We start from the raw sequence: 21,040 nt of genomic DNA, 5'->3' as shown, positions 1-21,040 counted from the left end.
TTTCAAAAGGGAGAGGAGAATTCTGATAAAAAGACAGGTGATGAGATATCACAAGATTATCTACTGAAGGGCATCAAACTCCTATTGGATGTATGCCCCCAGCAGTGAAGTCAGGGAGGGCATGTGTTATCTGCTCTCTACACCTGTTCAGAACATTTGGGTGAAGCTTTTGGGGATATCTAATGCCACGAGTTTTCATTTATTCATCTCATTTGTCACTCTAGATGTGGACACTGACAGAGACAACAGCACAGAGAAGTGAAAACATAAACACACAGACACATTTTATACTTGTACTGTATACGACCATACAGAAGAAATTAAGCCCAAATACAAAGCAGAACTCAACTATCAGGAAATAATTGATGAAATATCTTACCAGAAACAACAGATAACAAGAAGCAGCTGGAAAAATGAGGTACTTTCAAGGAATGTGGCTCAGAGCTTCCACACAAAATGAATGTTAACAGGGACAGTCTGGTGACAGGGCTGCAATCCCTGCCAGGCAGATGTCTACTCCAAGAACAGTGAATTTCATTTAGCAACTCCCTGATTATTAAATATAAATTGGACCACAAGTGAACCTCAAAATATTTTGGATTTATTCTGACACATGTTTCTCCAATTCAGACTTCTTATGAGAGCAACCAAGCAAAGATTATTGAAGATGGAATCACATTAATTGATCATCATTGGTAGCACAGCTAATTTGAAAATATCTATATATACACATGGCCATCTGCAGTGATATTACTGATTTAACTGCATGGACCAATACCAGAGGAAATTGAAGTATATTCAGGTGAATCCCATGCATTGACTGCCCACATAGTCTTAGGGGCAACACTAGTGAAGCACAAGCAAGCAAGTAACAAAATTGTTGACACAAGAGAAAACATTCAGGGCTCATTCACTTGAAAACAAACCAGCCACTCGTGGCCTTGCTGGTTGCTGCCTTTCCTCAGAGCTATCATCAGTCTTCTGGCTTGCCAGTGGATCACCAACTGGTGTCAAGAGGAAATGTCCACAAGGAATAGAATTGGACATTTTTTAAGGAAGGTGCCAAGAGAATTTGCATCTCTTTCCAAGGAAGGGAAGCCAGCTTTGTAAATCCATAATCTTTAACACCAACTTCAGAAGGCAGCTCTGGTAAAGGTTTATTTGGTGCTGGTAAAATAGGGCCCATATAAGAAAAAAAGACTGTAGCTCCTCACTAGCTCTCTTCTCAAGAAAACCATCTGTGTAACCCTATCTGGAGTGGAAGCAAGACAGACCTCATCCAACTATGAAAGCTGCTTTCCTAACCTGGAACAGTTGAGCACTAGAGAGCCTACAGGAGCTTGTAGATGAGATATTAATTTGCTTTCCACCTTTCCCTGGGAGATTTCCAGGCATAAAGGCTGGCGAGAGAGTAGAGAGCACTGTTTACCCAATTTCCATATTCCTTCAGGCCTGTGACACATCTTTGTTTTTTTGTTTCCTTGGACCAGAAAAGTTTGCTAAGTCTGAATGAGTCTCAGAACTGCCATCCAAGTCACTGAGGTCTTCTGCAGACCACGTTTTATAAACCATTTGGAAAAGAAAACCCTTTTATCAAATCCCCTGGTGCTAAGTCATATTGAGAATTTGTTCTTAGCACTTTCAGGGCAGGGTTTCAAATGATGTATTAAGAATATTCTCTGTCACAGGCTTTTTTTTTTGTGTTTCAAGTCCTTACAAAACACTTGTGATCTTTGAAACTCTGGTAGCAAGAGCACTGTCATTTCCCACTGAACTTGCCACTGTTTCCTTATGCAGAGGTCTGACTATATCTTGCAAAAGAAAAATATGGATTAATTTGTTATCCTGGAAGTTTATGGTCAGAACATTTACATAACTAAGAGAATTAACTTGGGGTGAAGATGTGCATTTTCTTTTCTTGATTTGGACAGTACCAAATGCTGCAGTCCTGAATGTTCAAAAACATTCCAGCTGTACAAATAGCTTTTAGAATAAGGGGAATAAACAAGCTATGTCTACTTTCAGGAACTCATTTTCTGCTTTGCTTTAATTTGATGATATATTTTCTCTCTGAAGTGTCAGGGAATTTTTACCATTTTGAAGTAAGTCTCTTATTTTTAGTAAATTTTTAATTGTTTTTCGTTATTTTTTAGGAAGAACAGAATTAGACTCTGAAATGCAATTAAAATTTTTCAGTTTCCAATTCCTAGGTTAACAGGCTTTGATGAAGAGCTCAAAATTTTTCAGCTCCTAAAAAATACCAGTGTGTTATTAACAGCTTCCAAGTGTTCAACATTTTCAGCAGAAGCCAGTACAACTTTTAAGAAACAACGAGCCCTTTTCTGACTATTTTATCTGTGACACTCAGGTAGGGAAAGTGCTCTAGCAAGACTATCAATTAAAACCATGAATACTGTACTTGGATCAGAAAATTCCATTTCCAGAGTAGGTGAATATTAATTTCAAGAATATAATTTAATAACTAAAAGACAGCCAGACATACAGCTTCTATGGATTTTCCCTGAATCATTTATTTGAGGGTGCACAAACTTCTTGTTTAGAGCTCAGACACCTCTGTTCAGCACTTTCTTACAACACTTTGGTCCTTCCAGCCCACTGGCTATTAAGATCATGGGTGTTTAAGGGTTAATAACATCCCCACCATGTGCCTGGCTCTGGGGTCCCACCTTCCTGCCTCAAAGCCAGAGGAAGCCATGCTCCATCTCCTCCACTTACCAAGGAAGATGATCTTCACCTCCAGCCTCCTGCCTCCAGAAAGGCCAAAAGGGGAAATCCTGCCTAATCAGCTGTAACCACAATGGGAAGAATGGCCACCTTCTGCTTTTTAAGTTTTTCTTCATGAGACTGACTGCTCTGCTTTGGGTTTATATCTGCCTGAGGGAATGTAGTGTGACTTCAGCTTCCCTGTGTGTGAGGAGGAAATGGCCTGGGGGTAACTCAGGTGGTTGTTTTCCAGCAGGTAAGGAAGGTTTAAAATGGGAAAAATTGGGACTGGACTTTAACATGTCCCTCACTATCAACGTTACAGCAAGTGGCAGTATTATTGAGGGGATAAAACTTCAACCACCAGATAGAGGTTTGTTATCAGCTATAAGCTCTGACAAATGACATCTAATTAATCCACTTCTGCCCGGGTAGGCATTCACTGCAGTGCTCCACTTGGGCTTCTGACACTGCAGCAAATTAAAAAATTGAGTTATGCCCCCCCAAAAAAAAACCCGTCCTACACAGCCCAAATACACTCCACATCCCCCACAAAGGAAGGAGACCTTCCACAGCTCCAGAAATATTCATTTGACAGTTTTTCCTTCCCTGGCTACAGCTCTAGTAATTGATCTGCTCTATTATTTTTCCCCATTCTTTCTCTCTTACATTTAAATATGTCCTTCATATCTCTGGAGCTTTTTTTTTCTCAGCCTGTATCTCCACTGTTACATTATTTTTTATCTCTCTTCTCTATTCTTCAAGTGTGAAAAGGGTGCTCTGTTCTCTAATATTCATTTTTTCTTTTTTTTTTCTTTTTTTTTTTTTTTTTATTCTCCAAGTACTTTCTTTCCCATCTGTAACAGCCCCTAATATGCACCTCCATTCGATTTTACTTACCCAGCTTGAAACCCTCTCATTCTAATTACCTTTTCAGTTTTCTTCTATTTCTCCCTTGAGATGTCTCAATTAGTGTACTTTTTCTTACTGGCTGTCACCTCTGAGCTACAAGGTGGGTCTAACTCCAACTTAAACCATGCAGAAAATAAATGAGGAGCCATTCTTGGCGGCCCTGCTGAAGGTGGTGTTACTTTACAAACTAGTGCACCTTTAATAGATGATAAATGGGCAGAAAAGTGGCCTTGTTAATGCAGCAGCCCTTGATTTGGTTGCCATGCCGTGTCCTTTCATTACTCAAAGATACAGGAAAGGCAACCTGTGCTAAGTCCTGGCTGATGTACTTCCATACAAAGAGAGTGAGTAGAGACTAATTAACACAGATCTGGTCAAAGCCTGAAACTCTTGTCTTAAAAGACCAAAGCTAAAAATGTCATTTGTCTTGCCCCTAATTCTGTTTAGAGGTAATTATGGCAGCAGAATAACAGCAAGCAAAATCAGTCTGGGATTTTTCTACCTTTTCTGTCTCTAGCAGAACTCTAAATTCTATTTCTGTCAAAGAGAAGTGGATAAAAATGCAGGGGACATCCACAGTACATTTCTTTGATTAAAATTGGCACTGTCATATTGAAGTTCACACAGAGACTGCAGAACCTGAGGAGTAAATTCTTTCTCTACAGGCTTCCACATAATGGGAAAAGAGAGCACCCCCCTCACCACAGCCTGTTCTGTGCAGCCCAGGGGAGATGTGTGCCCAGCTGATTAAAGTACCAGGCTTGGACTCAAGAACCATACCCACAGGAATGTGCCCTTCCACATACACATGTCACAGGCCACTTCAAATGACCCAAGATAGGTACATGACACAGACATATCTACATATCCTGTAGTAGCAAAGCATTACCTTCAAATTAAAGCACTTGCTTCCTTGGGTAATTAATTTGTCATGCAGGTCTGACCATACTGCATCCAGCTTTCAACCTCATTTTTCCAGAGCCAGGACAGCTGTCTCTATATTCTGCAAAACAGAGATACAGATGTTTGAACCCACTTATTAAATTTAAAGAACAGTTTTAAAAGATATCACTGTTGTTGTTATTGCTACTATTACTAAAATCCCTATGGCATATGCTGCTGTCACAGTTCCATTGTCCTGAGCTCCATCCTCCTGCCTGTGTCACCACTACCACTGCTGCTTATCAGCACATCAGCCATTAATGGGTTGAAGGATTTATCTGTGAGGTATGGCAGTGCTAATTTAAAGATTTCAAACTAAGCTTTTCTAAAAATTGTTATATATTTGAATCAAAGCTCAACTTCTTCCAAAGATTTTTTAATAAAAAAAGTTTCAAGTACCTGACATACCTAGATTAACTGACTGATCAATTGATCTATCTACATACACTCAGATTTCCAGTTGTTGCATTTACATAGCCTGGCAAAAGCATTTACATTTCTACTGCACTGAGCATGAAGGTTTTTATGTCATATAAAATGTTTATGTACTGGGCACACTGGGGTTTCTAAGACATGGCTTCTTGGATTGGCTGCTGGTAAACACCAAGGTCTGTAACACAAATGTATGCAGAACACATTTACTTGTTCCAAATTTGTCTGTTTCTGAAATTAATACATTTTCCAGAGTAAAGTCAATGCATTCAACAAAGGGCCCATAGTGTCATTTTTGGCACAAGTGCATGACTGATACCAGCTCTTGACCCTGAGCTCACAGGACCATGGTATTCCTCTCCTTAACATCAATGAAATATCTAAAATGATAAAATACTTTTACTGAAGTCCTCAGCCCCTAGTGAAGTGAAAGATGTGTATAAGAGAATAAAGGGGAGGGCAAAAGCAGAGGTCCCAGTTTGTGCTCAGCATCCAGCAGGATGAAACCCACCAATGCTGCTTGACTTCCAGTGATTAAAGTGAAGGAACTCCTTTTCTCTAAGGAAACCTTAAATCAGCAGGAACCCATTTGTTAAAACTGTTTCCTTATTTCTATTGCTTTTTGAGAGCACCTTGGTCCTTGCAAAGCAGCACAAACCAACACAGACAACTCTAAAATGTCTTATAAGGCAGCTCCCAATGCTTACAGTTTATATAAAGCCATAGAGCCAGCATGATAAGATCTAATTACTGAGCAAATTAGTGAAAAAACAGCTGCAAGGTTTGCAGAAATGTCTGGAAGTGCAGAGTAAATGGCCACAATTGATGGAGTTATTGCACAGGCATCCTGAGGGCACAGTCTGCAGTGCTTGAGTCCTAACCAAAATCACTGTCAACAGTTGTTGTTTTCTCCATTCTGTTAAATGAAAAGAGCACGAAAATGATCCTGCAAACAGCCATTTAATATTCTCGTGCACATGAACTGCAATTAGCAGCAGCAACAGCAACAAACTCTGCTGTAACGTGTTCACGGTTAACCAATTCAATTGATCACTGTTTATTAAATAAAAACCTGCTCTCTGAACAGTTCTTTAAGTGGCAAGTTTTGGGGGCTTCGGTTGTTTTTCTTCCTAGCTTTGTTTGGTTGGTTGGTTGGTTTTTTTAACATGCTGGGAGGAAAATCAGCAGACCAATTAAAAGTTTTCATTTAAACCCAATCTAAGAGAAATGCTAGCAACATGCAGTGCCTTTGCAGAAGTATTAGCTTAAAAGGGGTTTGAATCAGCCTAGCCACTCCCTGGAAGAGCAACACTGAATCTGATTCGTCCCTATTTTAAAGGCTTTCAAGCCAGGTTAGCAACAGGCAGCACATTTGTCTGTGTAAGAGACAGTCACGACCAGGTCAGCTCAGGATATCAGGAAGTGGGCTGTTGATAATGCAGATTAGGGGACACACTTTATTCACATCAGCACTGTAGCATTGATCACCCTTATTCTGCACCTTTAGAGAGTAGATTGGAAATCAATGAATTCCAGGCTGGAGAGATGCTGTAGATAACACAAATCCTCTCTAGGCAGTTATCTCCCTACAAGGAACAACGATCTTGCACACAACTGAATGCTTTAAATGTACAAAGAATATACACTACATCACAAGTTCAATGGAAGATTGATACCAGGCCAGATAAGAGCCTGGGCATATCCCCAGCTCACTGAAACTGCTGCACTGAGAACTTCCACCTCAAGTCCTCCTTGCCCTTTGAGTGCTCCAAGGAGTGTAGAAGGGAGGAGAAGGTGAGTGTTGACACACAAAAATAACCTCGTGGGGTTTAATTAAGAGCACTGAACCTGTGTCACTTAGAATTTATGGCAGATTTGAACCTGTGCCTCCAAAGGGAGAAAATGAAGGCATTTCCAGTACATTAGCTGACTTCAATGGGAAAGGCAAATCTGATGTCCTGTGACCCTCGAGTGAAGGACGACTAAGGAGTCCCTGTTATCCCAATTATTTCTGACTAGATGTGTGAGATGTTTGCACTGCCCTGGAATCCAGCCACAAACAAGTACCTGCCCAAATGGGGCCTGTGCAAAGCCTCCTCATACCACAAACTCCTTGTGAAAGCATTGGAAACCTCCAGCAAAAGTGGGTGATTAATGGCATGTTCCACAGAGAAAAAGGGATGTGAGGAATATTCCCTCTCCTACCAGTAGACACCTGGCTTCCACAGGAGCTAAGAGAAGTCTTACAAATAAAACTGTGCATATTACCAGCATTGCCTTTTATGGCCAAAGTGAAAAAATAAACTCAGCAAAAAAGCTTTAAGTCAAACAAAGTGTTTTGTTCAGTCTCACATCAGGTGCTTCACCTCTGTTCCTTTGGGAGACTGGAGGAAGGGTAAGAACATGCTTTATTTATAGGTCAGCATGTGGCATATTTTGCTATGGAAAATGTTAAAATTATTTTTTAAGACTATTTTTCTTATTGTTTTTCAATCAGTACTGATTTTTAACTATGCAGCCAACTTCCAAGTAGGTTCAGCTGGCCCAAAATTATCTGTGTCCTGCCTGAGTAGAAATCACTGAAACCTTTCACTCAAAACAACTTCTACAAAGGTATTTCTGGGTCCTGAAAAGCAGAGACACCTTCTTTTTTGAGTGTCCAGAGTAAACAGGTTCTATAAAATAAAATCAGAAGCAAAACTTTTCACCAAGATGAGACAGATGTCTCGCATGACCGACCAGCCCTGAAACCCTAAACATCACCACCAGTGAGGCTTAAAAATGCAGCAGTAGCAGCAGCCTCTAGTCTGACCTGTTTGAGAGAAAAGGGATTAATAGAGGGAATAAAACTAAATCCTTTCAATATAGGTTCTGCAGCCAGGGAGTTTAGCACGCAGATGTCTCGTCACTGCCTTAAATCCATCTTTACCCCCAGGCTTGCTAGGCAGCAGCAGCTAAATGAATTCCTGACCATGCTGATAAGGCACTGACAGTTGTGTTAAGAAGAGGTAGATCCAGCCCAGAAAGGAGCCACGGGGAACCCTGCCCGGACCAGCCCCCCCAACATCTCCCCAGTCTCTGCCTTGTTCTGGGGGCTCTTACCCACTCCAGAGTGGAGGCTTTTCCCCTCTCCGAGGAAATCATTGCTCTGAAGTTGGGAGAGAAGCAACGCCGCATCAAAGCGGTTCATAATGAGCTACAAATTTTGCTTGGAGTTCAGCAATTTTATACGGATTAGCAGCCGCTGACCTCCCCCCCCCCCCGAACGCCATCTCCATCCTTGGTCACAGAGTGACCTCTAGTGTTACTGACAGCCCACCACGGGCAGAGACTGCCTGTACCGGCCCTCTTCAGGGGTCACCGGCTCTCTCTGGGAGACACAGGCCCCCACCAGGGTCACAGAGCCTCACCGGGAGCCACAGGCCACGGTCCTCACCCCCACGGCAGCTCCGACCACAGGCGGCAGCCCTGAGGGGGGCACGGCGGCCCTGAGGAGGGCACAGGGGGCACAGGCCCTCCATGGAGGCACCGGGTCCCTCCCTGCTGTCAGAGCTTTCGGCCTTTTTCACTGAGGTACTGACAAGCGCCCACAGAGCACTTGTTGGAGCCCTGGAAGCTGAGAGGAAGCCTCTCCCCAGCTCTAGTGCACCACGGCTCTGAGGGGATTTGCACCGTGTGTTGCTCGCACAGTTTGGAAAGAAAATCCCTGGTGCTGTGCAGAGAGGCTCGTGAGGTTATGTGCAGAGCCCAAGGGTTACAACCATGTTGCCAGTTGGTATCTTCCCACTGATTTTACTGGATCACTGGTTATTTAAGCCAGATGATGGCATAGCCCCTAAAGGCTTTTGTAGCTGTGCTGCACTTCATGCCACAGCAAGAGAGAAGTACCCAAAGCCTGGTGATTTGACCTCAGTCCTTCCCGTGTCTTCTTAATACTCAAATCAAAATCAAAACGGCACCTGCTTTAAGCAGGAAAGGGCAGCAAGTCCACTAGTAGCTGACACAGTGGCTTTTCCAGATGAAATGAAGACATAAACTGGTACGGCATGAACGGCAGTGTTGACATTCCTTGCAGGCCATGATTATCACTTATCAAATTACCCATGAGAAGAACAAGCCAAGTGAGCAGCACATCACACTGACACACACCAAACCAAGGCCTGCAGGAAGCTTCAGAACTCAGCCCTCAGCTGAGGGGACAGAAATGTTGCAACTTAGGCATGAGAGAGTGACTCTGTGTTGACTTTACCTGTTCTCATCTCAGAATCATAAAGCCAGGAAAGGAATCTTGCTCGGAAAAAAAAATACTCTGGTAACACACAGGGATGGGGAATACAGTAAAAAAATGAAGTGGCAGCCTGGAATAGATGGAGTTACTTTTTGGTTCAGTGTTCTCAGGTACTGGCCCAATAGTCATTGGAGTCACTGGAGTGCTTTTCATCAGCTTTAGCAAGCATTTAACACAAAACCAGTCTGAAGAACTGTCTCCATCATACCTCAGGTACCATTGAATTAGGAAGAAGTCTCAGCTGAAAGAGAAAGCAGGTCTGATGAAGGCTGAAATTAAGGCTTGTTCTGTACAGGACACTGAGTTCAAATAGGAGGGAGAAAAAAGAGTGCTAGGAAACTCCCTGACAAGACATGGATCCTGGAACAGCAGTGCAAATAATCTGCATCCATTCCCAGAGGGCAATGGACCCTAAATGTCAGTTTCCACAGAGTGATAATCCAGAGTTATCCCTCACTGTTATCTCTTCCTGTAGACAAACACTCATTTGTTAAAAGTGAAGCACAGTGTAATGACAGGAATAAACTGTAGAATTCAGATACATTTGTTAGGGCTAAGGGAAGTGTAAACCTCAAAGATAAAACTAATGGAAGTTTGTAGGTGTAACTTTTTGAGGAGGACAAGGGAGAAAGCTAAAATCAAACACCACCAGACAGACAACTATCAGTAACCCAAACAACAAAGAGAGGTACAAAAGGCCAGAGAAATAGCAGCCCAGATGGTGGTCATGTGAAAAAAACACATTCCACAGATTGCAAAGCACTTATTTATGATTACAAGAGACAGAGAAGGATGGCTAAGTTAAAAAAGAAATGTGCCTGGGCCACAGTCATCACAGGCAGATGCCAGTTGTGCATCTCTCCAATTTTGACCCATGGTTTCCTGACTTATTTTTACAGCAAAATAGCTTTGATGTTTAAGATATGTCTAGAAAGAAAAAAAAAATAAATCTCATGACATAATTTACAATATTGCGTACTGAAATACTGCAGGAAAGGGTGATTTTGTTGAGACAGAAATTCTAGAAAATTTTAAGGTGGTCCACAGCTAGTTGAAACAGTTCTCCCCAAGAAAAAGACTAACTTTAGTTTGATGGCTGAAGTGATAACACTGCAGCTTCTCCCAGTGTTGTCTGAACATCAGTGCCCTACCAAGAGAGATGAATAACTGTGTCAGGAACATCTCTCCTCTTTGTCTTCATTAATTTACATTTTTGGCTGCACACCCCAGAGGTGTGCAGTAAAGAGGAATATGCGGACTCAAAAGGGCTCAGCTGGAACTGCAGCCCAGTGCTGACAGAAAAATGACTCAAACTTCATTAAATAAAATAAACCTGTTGTAGCCCAAGGATTGAGCGACTTGCAGTTTCCCTTGCTCCTGGGTTAATACAGCAAAGTTGGCACCTTGATAGAACACTCAGCAGGACAATGGGGTGTGCTGAATTCAAATGAGTCTTCACAGCTGGTGGGATTGTACCAGGTACTTCTGACCTCCTGCTTGGAGGAAGGGAACAGAATAGAGCTAAAAAAAGAAGGCAAAAAAAAAAAATCTGCAGTTGCACACTGACACAGATTTGACACAGAAAATAGTGGGTCTTGCAGACCTTGATGCAACTGCCAACTAGAGAAGACCATAAATTACACAGTGGAGTGGAGATTAAGAGTATCTTCTAATTGAGATATATTTGACTACAGATCAGCTCATTATAAAACTGAACAGTTCATGCATCCCAATGGGATATTGTCTGAAATTCTAAAGCAGATTAGAGCCCATGTACTACACCCAGCCTACAGGACACATGCAGGACAACTGCATCATGCAGCAAACCAGTGACTTCCTAGAATGCATGAGCTGCCTTGGACATGCCCACATGCCCAGTTCACAGCTCAGCTGCAAAGTGTGCTACAGGGGAGGTATCAGGCATCAACTACACAAAGCTGATGGTGTGAAGTTGTGACATCTCCCAAGAGTATGCAAGGTGGAATTTGTCCATGAGGTCCTTGTGTCCATCTGCTGAAGGCTTCTGCTGTTAGAGCAACCTGGTAAGAGCAGCAGCTCCAGGAGTGCTGTCAGAAGTCAGAATATATAGTGGACAGCCCATTAAACCCAAGGGCTTCTGCCAAAAGCAGTAAAGAAGTCTTTCCAAATCTTGATTCTGGTTCCAAATCAGCCATGCCAGCACTCAAGAAAGGGACTTTGGCACTGGAGTATCCAGGCTCAAGACTAAAATATTGCAGAATATGGAGTGAGGTCCAATGTCAGTTGGCAAAGACTTGGGGAGACACAAGAGCCAGCACAATAGGGAACACCAAGCAAAAGCACACATCTGAAACTTGGCCTCTTCACACACTCAGACATCAGTCTCCTGCCAATAGAAAGGCACCTCTGTATAACCATAATTCAGGCTTGAAGCTGATTCCTACCACCAGCAAATAGGCAGGTGGGGCAGGGACTCCAGAGAGGTTTACATGGTGCCAAGACTGAGGCAACAGACCTCACAGGAGTCTGAATTGGCCTTCAGGAAGTATTGGGGAAAAGCTTAATCCTTTTTGGCACAAATTATCTACAGAAAGGTAGGAAAGAGATTCTGGAAGCAAAATTTAGGCTCTGGGGAAGGAGACTGCAGACAATGAATATTCTCTGAAAACACTTCCAGCAATGCCACTGGAAAGAGAGGATGAAAAATCAAAGTTTAATACCTGGCTGAGAAGATGGTTGAAAAAGCAGATTGCCCAGGAACTGGGGACACTTCTGGAAGATAGAGAGACCATGCCATAGGGACAGATGTCTCTTACTCCCTGCACAATAGTCTGACAGGCACTTAAAATCAGGAAGGTTGTGAGCAGGGTTTTAGACTGGAAAGCAAAGGAAAGCAAACAAGTGCAGAGGCACAAGCAGCTTTGGCCAATGCTTCTTTAAGGACAAAGCCATGGAAATTGTGTATCCTCACCTAGAGGACACAGCAGGGGATAGAACAAGTTAGACAGATAAAGAGAAAACAGTAAAGTACTATGAGAACCAGAACAATGACAAAAAATGCCAGAAATGTAATAACTGAGGAAACTGGAATGTTTTCAATAGATGGGAACATCAACTAAACACATTTCAGAAACTTGGAGGATAGAAGGAAACCTGCGAAATTCTCCCCATAAAAACCCCACTCCATTTGTGCACAAAACAGATAAATATAGGGTGATTTCCACTGTGTACAAGAGGAGACATTTGGGGAGAAATGCCCAATATCTAATATTTATTCTATGCTAGATACATCAGCAGTGTTCTGGCAGCAGTGTTAAGGCATAAAAACAAAGTTTGTGCCTGGGTGCACTCAGTACCTCTTTTGGGAGATTCTGCTGCCTTTAGCTACCATTTGGGCTGTGTTCAGCCTGCACAGTTTCTCCCTGCTGATTACAACACACTTTCTATGTTATTGGGAGAACAAAGTCTAAATACAATAGTGTTCTGAGCTGGAGAAGAGACTGACAGTTTTGGAAAGATATCAATTCCATCAACCAGAAATAATACACAAGGTGGGCAGTAAGGTTCAACCAGTCAGCAGGCATCATGCCCCAGGAGGTGAGGATGCAATATATGAAATGGTGCCTGACACAGGGAACTGAGTCTACAACTTCACACCTCTGCACAGGCTTGTCTCAGGCAAGAGGCTTTCATCTGTCCTCATGTTGACAAGACAAAATGTTGTCTCCTGAGGAGCTTCTTCACTCTAATTCCCTGGTTTCTGTGTTCTCTTCTGTCCAGCAACGCCATGGTTTGGTTTCTCTGGGATGAGATGTTGCAAATTCTGCATTAACCACAATGAGAATTGGCCATGGAACCTCCACCATGAGCTGGGACTGGTTTGTACCCAGAGGTGTGGGACTGAGGAGTGAGATAGCCTTGGCCTCTGTCTGGACATCTCATTTTTTTCTGTCTTTAAAATTAGATTCACAGGCTTTAAGGGACCTCATGTGGTCACCTAGTTCTGCCTTTGACTCCAAGACAGGACCCACCTCAATCCTGAGAAAGGAATTATAAGCAGAAAATATTCTGAGAGCAGGAAAGCAATAACTTAAACACCTCTTCATTTTAATACCTATCAGCTTTCAATCTGTACCAGTGTGGGAGTGTTTAACACAGGACTGTACAATTCCTAGAGTAATTTCAAGACCAAATTGCCTCAGAAAAAGAGAGAGATCCCTGGGAGATCTTTGGGTAACATAATCAATTCATACAGAGAGAGGTGGTGTGTGAGCCAGTACAGAAAAACCCCACATGTACACATACACCCACACATCACACCAGGATGCTGCAGAATCCCATAGACATCAGGAGTACAAAAGCCAGCATTTTGCATGCGTTATTTCTGAAATTTCTCCAGCCCTCCTTCTTCACAAAACTGAATTATTTAAAACCAACATGGAGAAACAGGATTGCACTTTAAAGAGGAGAGAAAGAAAAAAGCCAGTCAACATTACCTGGATGTGAGCAGATCAAATTTTGTTTCATACTCAATTGGTCACAAAGAAAGTTTATAACCCTGATCTGACCTCACCTAGAGCTGCAATTTTCCAACTCACAGGGTGACAAAACTAAGTGAAACATACATCTGAATACACTGACAACACTTTGACCCTGGTTTGAGTTAAACCGATTTTTATATCTAAAGACAACAATCACTTTTTGTGTAGTCAGAAGTAATGCAGGGGGACAACATTGCGAGGAATGTCACAACATGGGGTGCTACAGACTGGAAAAAGTGGCTTCTTGATAGGGTTCCCTGGTCTCTTGTGTGCCCCTGGTAAAACGATCTAAGTGGTTCTGGCCCATTGCCACCATCCTCCTCTGCTGTATGTGCAGAGAAATGTGTTACAGCATTATGAACATGTCACTGGCACTGTTAGCAGTGCAGAGACAAAATCTCACTCATCTGTAGTACAGCAAGTAGGAAAGCATATCATTCCTTTAATTATTAAGCATAAGTGAGCTATTCTCAGTTTCCCAAAGCCATTTTAAACTGGATTGTGCCCCACGGATTTGATGACGCAGACGCTGCAGAGCTTTAAAAATATTTTGTACTCTTTCTCCAGCTCTTTCTCACTCCTTTGTTTACCTTTTTTTCCTCCCTTGAACTCCCAGGTCCTCTGAACCCCAGGACAGCAACCGTCAGGAGTGAACTCTTGAACAAAGCTGGCAGCTCTCCTGCCTCACCACTCACCCTGCCAAGTCAGTCCTGCCAAGCTTGGGTGCTCACAGGGGAAGGGTTTGTTGAGCCCCCTGCACCTTGCTTCTGATGCTGGTGCTGATACAGCTCAGCTGCAGGAAGAGCCTGGCTGCAGCATGTGCCCATCAGTCTTCCAGGGATGGGGATGTATTATCTCACTCAGGAAACTATTGCTCAATAACAATTATTCCAGCAAATATATCTACACTGCTACATTGGCTCCTGCAGCCCAAGCCATAGGCTCAGAAGGAGCCAGGGAAGGATCTGTGAAATGAAAAGGACACAACCTAAGTTTGGGCTGAAAGGCCCTTTAGAGTTTTCAGTGCAGCATAATGTTGCTGTCCTATGCCATGGGCTGCACAGATCTGTCCTCTTCTCCCCACCCAGGTCCTCTGGGCTGTGTGTCCACCAGGAATGGACCTGCTCACTCCTTTTGGAGGTCAGAAGGAAAACTGTTTTATGGAAGAAAGCCTGATTGAAAATAAAGAGGAAAACAAAACTAAATCCTGGAATTGAGGCTGTTTGGATAATGAATCTGATGATGTCATCTACACCAAAAGAATTGTGAGTATTCAAGGCTCTGGTTTTGCATCTCTGACTGGGTGTAAAGCCTTGTGTTCCTTCCAGATCACATGTTGCCATCTGTCTCTGCTCCTCACCAACTCCATTTGGCCACATGCCACTCTGTAGGGCATACTGATGAATCAGCCAGTAAAGAGGAAGATTACCTGATGTTTTCTTTTCCCAGAACTCTCTTTGTGCTTCCTGAGGGTAACCACATCTTAACTCATAAACATGGTGCTCAGTTTAAACAAACTCCAAGCTCAGGGTGGTTCAGTGTGTAGCTCTGATTTGATTTCAATGGTGCTTCCTTATGGGTGCCTTGAATACTGAGCATGGGATAAAAAAAGAACAGGTAGAGGAGAAACAGCTACAGTGCAGTGTGAGGCAAGAGAACCTTTATTTTCTGAGAGGTAACTATGAAAAAGCTGAGGAACAACATCACCATTCGTGGTCTGGGAGGTGAAGTGGATATTGAATCAAGTAAAGTGGTGCAACTGGGCTGCTGAGCATGATCACAGCTAGAAGGCAGAGGAGTATCTAGATAGGCATAAATGTTCAGATTCCAAAATTCAGCTCAAGGTCATCTAAGCACAGAATAGAAATACAGTAACAGCTATGTTCCTTTAGCTTTGAATGTCTGTTGAATTCCAGAAATTCCAGGAGCTCAGATCAGACCCTACATACTGCATAACTTCCCTCCAGTGGGGCTTTCCTCCTACTTGCCTCAGGGCTATTAAACATCTTGCAAATTAAAAGCTGAGCCCAAGACACATGGAGAACTCCCTACCTACCCCATCCTTTGCAACACCTACTCACACCTCCTTTCCCTCTCAGTTCCTCTTTGACTTATTTGCTGCCTGATTTTGCTCCCTGTTCACCTTATGCCACTGCCTCCCCTCCCAGGCAGGACCCCTTGCATCTGGTCTGTATGGCCCAAGGCTGCAGGAGGGTGCTGAGGGCACAGAAAAGCCATGGAGTGGGTTTGTAGCTGATCACTGTCAACTCTCAGTCATTTCAGCCACCAAATTATCTGCTACTGCAAACTGTCCTTGGAGAGCCCTGCACTTCATCTTCACTGCCAGCCACAGCACACTTTCTGTTTACTATTGCAGCATCCAGCCAGATCAGGAACCCAGCTTCTTAAATCACAGCTTTGGTCCAAGCTATTCCATGGCTTAGACTAAACCAACACATGCACATCCCTTTTGTTATTCTTTCTAAGCTCAGCCCTGTGCTTCTCTGCATACATTAAACTGGGGGGTGTGTGGGGTATGAAGAAAAAGATTAATACAGTGTCTGCACTGGGTTTTTTTTCACTCTCTCAGTTTGTGATGAGAGAAGGGGGAAGGCAGATGCTTAACCCCCAGCAGGAGCACACCACTGAAGTTAGCTTTGCAACCTCCTTGCCAATGTTCCTGTGAAGATCCTCCAGGCAATCTGCATGGAGCAGGCTCTGGCTCACCTGCAGTCACTTGCATCTGTGAGATTAGCTTCTTGGTGGCATCCCATCCCTCTGAAGGGCTGGAGCCACTTCAGCTCGGCTCCTGCTGAGTTCTGAGGTCAGCACAAGTTGTGAGTGTCTGCTACAGGGGGAAGGCAAATGCTGCTCTGAGTAGCAGGGTCTCACAGCCTCTGCTCACATGAGAATGCAGCTGGAGTTCTAAATCAGGAGTCCCTGCCTATTACCAGAGGCAGGATTTTGCTAGCATGAAAGGCAGATACTCTTCCTTCCCATCTCCTGCTTAGCTAGAAACCATCTTCCTCTTTACACAGTGCTGATGCCTACAGCCTTGCACTGCCTTCTCATTATGTTCATAGCTAGATCTGCACAGCTCAGCTTTCTGCTCCGTCTGTGCTGAACCCCACTGAACATTAACCATGGTGAGGAAAGACTGGGGAAAGCATCTTCCATATCAGGGATACTGCTTGCAAGAGAAAAAAAAAAAAAGCCAGGACCAAAATTGGCCTTCAGGATTTCGAGCAGTGCACAGACAAGAAAGAATCTGAATCAACGTTTGGACTCTGGAAAGGTTTTTAGGGCCTTTTATGGGGACTTATTTCAGAAACAAGAGGTACAGTGCCCCATGCTTTTTTTTTCAAGAGGAGAGCTGTGCTTCAAGATATGTCTTTGTATTTCTGAGCCAAGGCACACCTGCCTTGTATTGATTGACTATGCAACTGGAAGAGAGCCAACATCCTCAGCAGCAGAGCAAGCCCCCACCAGAGCAGCAGGATGCTCCATCAAACACTGCCCACCTATCCATTGTCACGTATCCTGTGTTTGTCACTAGCCAGATCAATCCCATGCTGTTCAGCACTTTTTAAGAATCCAGGCTAATAAATCATTTAAGTGCCTCTCACTTCACAGATGGTAAGTGCAGTTCAATGAAGGTAATTATAAAAAAAAATTACTTCTGGAGCAAAAAAATCAAAACATGGGAATATCTGTCTAATAGAAAAAGCCTGCAAAGAGATTTGGGAGTTCTAATAATTCTGAGGAGCAGGTTAAAGGTCTGGGAGTCTGACAGTAGGTTCTCCCTCTGATTGACTGAATCGATCCTGTCCTCATGTAACAGCTCTGGGCCCCTGTATCTATGAGATTTCAGGTCCTGAGAACAGTGATGAGGAAAAAACTATACTGAGCCTCCTTCTCTCACTATAATGTGCTTTTCTTTTTAATTTTTGCAAACGCAATATCCATCATTAAGAAGACAAGGTGATGGGAAAGTGCAGGTTCTGTAGAGAGAAGGAGAAGTATAAGGTGAGACCTGAGCTCTGATAACAGTTGTAGATCCATAGTGAACTCCCAAATTTCCATTTGATTTTATTTCTTGGCTTTTGACATGACATGCTGTGACTGTGTCGTTTCAACCTGTCACTTCCCATGATCTTTCTTACATGAGAGAATAAAAATTCTTAGTTCTTAGATGAGACATATGAAGCAAAGAGGTTCTTCTCAGCCAGCATCACTGAAGATACATTTACAAGTGGTCAAACCATTCTCTCCAGCTAAGAGGCCACAGGGGTTATTACAGAATCAGTTCTCCCAATACTACTGAGATACAGAACCAAAACTAAACTTGGATTCATTTATATCTAGCATGGCAAAATCAAATACAGCAATTGACAAAATCCCTCCAAAGTTGAAAGCAAATCCAAAACAAACATCTGAAGTAATGTGCTTGCCATTTTCCTTCTTTCTTTCTTTTTCTCCTCAGTGAAAGATGAATTCATGCCTCTCAAGCAATTACAAAGTTTTTTCTCCACCTACTTTTGCATTAGTTATACACCCAAATTTAGTAAACCCACTGATAATATTTTTTTTTTAATTACATAAAACTTTCAGAGTTTAGGGTATTTACCTGATCCTCTTACTCCCTAGTAAGTTGTGATCTCCATCTTGCTCTAAGGCCATTGTTCTTACTATCTCAAGGATAAAGTTTTGTTTACAAAGCACTAGGTAAATACAAGTGGCTTTGTCTCCTCCTTACAGCTCTCAGAACAAATAACACATTTTTTATTACAATTACAATTTGAGAAGTATGACATTTCGTGATGCATTTTAGATGACCTTAAATTGTTATGTAAAATAAGATGTACAAGCCAAATGTGAAATAGGATTCCAAGAATTGTTAGGAGATAAACTAAATAAACCTGTTGAATGAATAACTTCTTTGGACCTTAGAATTTCAGCTGGATCTCAGTAACAGTCAGTCACAAAATCCCTTTTATTATGAAGAGTCCTAACAGCAGTATAAAACATGTGATTCAGCTACAAAAGAGAAGAATTAAGATGAGGACAGTTTGGGTGAAATTTGGCACTGTGCAGGAAGCACTAGCTAGATTCACAAGACCTTGGAACTGCTTTTGTTTTTTTAACACACCCTTAGAGAGTCAAGATTTTTCACCTAAGATCCATCCCTGACATCTGAGTATGCATCCAAAATGAATCAGTAAAGTTTTGGGAGCTATCTAAAAGGAGTTAGCCTAAGTTTTGTTATTTCATAATTGTCTGAAGTTTCACTTAAGCCATCAACAAAACTAGTGCATAAAGTAGGTAGCCCTGAACTCTTACTCCCTCTCCCACTTCCACAGCAATTTCCATTTAATTAGCACCTTATCATGCTGAGACATCTCAAGGTGCTTCATGAAAGACTTCCACTCATATGATCTGCCATGCCAAAAAATGAAATCAAGAAAGGCTAAATAAGAAAAGCCTCAATTTAGATTTATGGAGCAAAAGAGTAGCAAAGGACAAAACGAGCTGGATTATCAGCAGGCACTAACTTTAGGAGAAGTTTCTTCTCTTGCCTTAGTAATGTTTAATTTTCACATTTCTACATATGAGAAATTTTTTGAAAGCACCTAAAAAAAGAAACCTGGAAACAAAGTTTTGATATTGCTGGATCATAACTCCTGACTCCTCTTTTCAACTGAGTTCCAGAAGACTCTATGTGCAGGACTAAAAATTACAGTAAAAATAATTAACCGTTGCTCTCATATAAAATTCTTTGCTTGTGTGTTCTTGCTTGATGAAAAAAAAAAAACAACAAACCCAAGAGTTCAGGCATCTTCCTGATGTAAAATAATGAACCATGTAAATTATACATTTGAAAAAGAAAACTGAAAAGTACAGAGAGGAGGACAGAGAACAGAGAATGAAAAACACAGCCTGATCTCACTAGTTTTAAATGGTCAGGGTAAGTGAGCACACACCTACTGGAAAGGATTCCAAGGCAACGGGGGAAATAACAGTTAAAAAACAATGAATAAGAATCCCTCTGCTTTAAATATACAAAATACATATGAAATTAAACAGTGTTGTAAAATAAAAATACACAAAAAAGCCAGAACAATTTACATTTTCACCAGAACTTCACTGATGTTATTGGAAGAGCTCTTTTTAAACCCAGATTTCCCCTCTCTTCAAAGCTTCTGATATGCAAAACTTTTTTGCAAGCTCTGTTACAGTAGGAAATAAACCACCCTTGAATACAATTTCATGTTATTCCCTTTTCTTCCTCTTGGCTTCTGTGATGCTGCTCAACCAAAATGTATTGTAGTGCAGAAAGATCTACTGGCCTGTCAACTTCCAAAATATCCATCAAGCCCTTTTTGTAACAGACTGGGGCAAGGAAAGGGGAAACCAAATTCGAAGGACTTGTCAAACCTCACAGTAATTTATGAAGTGAATGGAAAGTGCCTTTGACAGGAAGAAACTACTTGATGTGAAACAAATACTAGAAACTAAACTGGAATGCTGAACTTCTTGCCAGCATCCTACTAGGGGGCTATGCACTCCATTGATCTCTTTTGTACCTAATTTCTACCACCCCTGAATAACAATTGGGAGAATCCTAACTGTGGAATGCTCATCAGCATTAATCAGTGGAACAGTCTCTAGGAAAGCTTAGAGCCATCTTCACTTTCACCCTCTACACCATATCCCTCCTACCTTATGTGTGCATTGCTCAGGTTACAGTAGGACAGCAGAGATCCTGTTAAGTTTGGCACCACACACACGTAAAATGAGATATGGGAGTCGAAAAGCCTTGAGAAATTGTGCTCTCATCTCACAAGATCACCCAAGAAATGTTTCTGTCCCCCAGTTTTGAGGTCATGAACTGAGAACACTCAAAATTTGTGGCAAAGGTAGGAGTTGAGTCCAAATCTTCCAGATGCCTTGTATATAAGTTGAAGTAGGACTAAAACATCACACATGGCACACAAGTATTAGCAGGTAAATAACATCTACAGAAATAGATAAAACAGGACTGGGTAAAAATTTCCTACGTTGTCTGGAATCACTCTGTGGAGACTGGGGTTTTAATAAAAGAAAGCCTTTTATCTGGAAAAAAGGAGGGTGTGAATAACATCACAAATAAATAATCTCTCTCTCTGATAAAGAGCCAGTCACAACATCCCATTTGGCAAAGCCTCTGCAGGGAACACATTAC

General features: G+C 42.2%; 2 long non-coding RNA genes across 2 annotated transcripts in view; one reads left to right on the top strand and one right to left on the bottom strand.

The window, feature by feature from the left end:
* LOC139800796 (uncharacterized) overlaps nt 1-1,000 on the top strand; it is a 34,057-nt gene extending 33,057 nt beyond the window's left edge. Inside the window, exon 3 of the long non-coding RNA XR_011727935.1 lies at nt 225-1,000. This is a non-coding gene — a long non-coding RNA (uncharacterized lncRNA). The remainder of the gene's footprint in view (nt 1-224) is intronic.
* The window catches only part of LOC139800795 (uncharacterized), a 47,988-nt gene that overhangs the window by 7,746 nt on the left and 19,202 nt on the right, over nt 1-21,040 (bottom strand). Inside the window, exon 2 of the long non-coding RNA XR_011727934.1 lies at nt 4,526-4,639. This is a non-coding gene — a long non-coding RNA (uncharacterized lncRNA). The remainder of the gene's footprint in view (nt 1-4,525; nt 4,640-21,040) is intronic.

Source organism: Heliangelus exortis, chromosome 11, assembly GCF_036169615.1.
Source record: "Heliangelus exortis chromosome 11, bHelExo1.hap1, whole genome shotgun sequence".
NCBI lineage: Eukaryota > Metazoa > Chordata > Aves > Apodiformes > Trochilidae > Heliangelus > Heliangelus exortis.
The sequence above is the reverse complement of the archived record's forward strand: the minus strand, read 5'-3'. Positions and strand labels throughout refer to the sequence as shown.